We start from the raw sequence: 1,761 nt of genomic DNA, 5'->3' as shown, positions 1-1,761 counted from the left end.
GTAAAGTAGCAACAACGCTACACATTAAAACTGATGATGGTGGAAAACACCGAAACGTTTTTTTAAATTGATAAATGAACAATAAATAAATGACTCAAGAACCCAGGATTTGATTTTAATTTTGGAACTAATACTTGTACCCAGATATTTAAATTGTCTTGTCCGCTCAAAGTTGTAGTCTCCGATACAGAAGTTTCATCCTACTCTATCTCGGTTCCGATTATTTCTACTGAGGTACATATACTTGGTCTTGTTCTCATTTATTTTGAGGCCTATCATTTCAGCTTCATTTTCGAACTTTATGAACGACTCTTTAACGTTGATCCTGCTATTGCCAATCCCATCGACATCAACTACAAAAGCCAGGAGCAGGTTTGGCCCTCTTGATGAAAGATATAGTGAGTTGGCTTCTCGATTTTGGAATTCCTAATTACATATTCCAATGCTTAGTTGGGGTGAGAGGGCGTCACCTTGCTTGAGACCATTGCTGATACTGAAGGAGTCTCCTTTTTTATGTATAGGGACGATTACGCCTTCTTTCCACTCATCCGACAGGGCCTCTGTCCGCCAGATGATTTGTATAAATTTATGTATGGCCTTATGGAGTGTTTCTCCGCCAGAGTTTATGCATCCGGCAGGTATGCCGTCGCCCTGCCTGAAGCTTTGTTATTTATCAATTTCTTTATTGCCTTCACTGTTTCTTCGTACGACGGTGCCGGTGTTTCTATTTCGGCCGCTGGTATATTTGCTGGTGGCGTATTTGCATTTTCTTCATCATTGAGCAGTTCACAGAAGTGTTTCTTTCAGGAATTTAGAATCTCCTTTTCGTTGGTTATGAGTTCTCCATTATTTTTTTGTGAAAAAAAATTCTTTTCTGGGTTGGTATCATGCTTTCTGTTTTGAGATGTCCCTTATTATTGATAGCTGGTATTACCTCTTGTTTCGTTTCACCATTCTGCGAGCTGCTGTTTTTGATGTCTATATTCTTCTATATTAGGTGCTGTTGGATGTTGTAGCATTTTTCCCTAGCGAGGTTCCGTGCTTCAAGTGTCCTCTTGCAGCACGTGTTTGGATACGGTGGTTATTGCTTCTTTAATGTTAACCCATAATTCCTCTATGCTGTTTGCTGTTTTCGTCTTGAGGCTTTCTCATTTATTTGTTCTTGGTATCTTTCTTGGTCTCTTCCCTTCTTAGTTTTCCCGTATCCCAAATTGTTCTGGTCTCTTTCTTAGGCGTTGGGCAAGTGGAGATTCTCATTTTATTCTTTGCCCTTACTAGGAAGTGTTTCGTAATCATCACACACAGACCATCTTGTAAAAAGTACCCAATCGTCACATTCGCGTCTATTAAGTTCCTTGCGTCATAAGAAAAATAAATTTGACAAAAATATAGACCAATAACGGTCTGTCCGTATGCCCACCACAGTTCGACTTCACCCCGAATGACGGCATCTATACTAGACAGAGGCCTATTGTTCAATGAGCAAATTCATAAAGTCATACTTAAAATGCCAGTATGAAGTAATAGCTATTATCTAATAGCAACCTTAAAGTCTAAATACCGTCAGATTTGGCAACTTTTTCAAGTGGATTTGCCAACTTTTTTTCTCCAGCTGGGCACGCAGTTCTTTGTCTGCGAACTATTATTTACTTGTTCTTAAAGCACATATGAAATTGAAAACGCGGGTACATAGTGTAGAATTTTAGTGGTATGGAAAAATTGGAAAATGGAAACATAGTGGTAATGCTACCTTTTTAAGGT

Source organism: Dendroctonus ponderosae, unplaced genomic scaffold (genome assembly GCF_020466585.1).
Source record: "Dendroctonus ponderosae isolate FM_Combo_2020 unplaced genomic scaffold, Dpon_F_20191213v2 Dpon_F_20191213_9, whole genome shotgun sequence".
NCBI lineage: Eukaryota > Metazoa > Arthropoda > Insecta > Coleoptera > Curculionidae > Dendroctonus > Dendroctonus ponderosae.
This window is presented reverse-complemented; position numbering follows the sequence as displayed.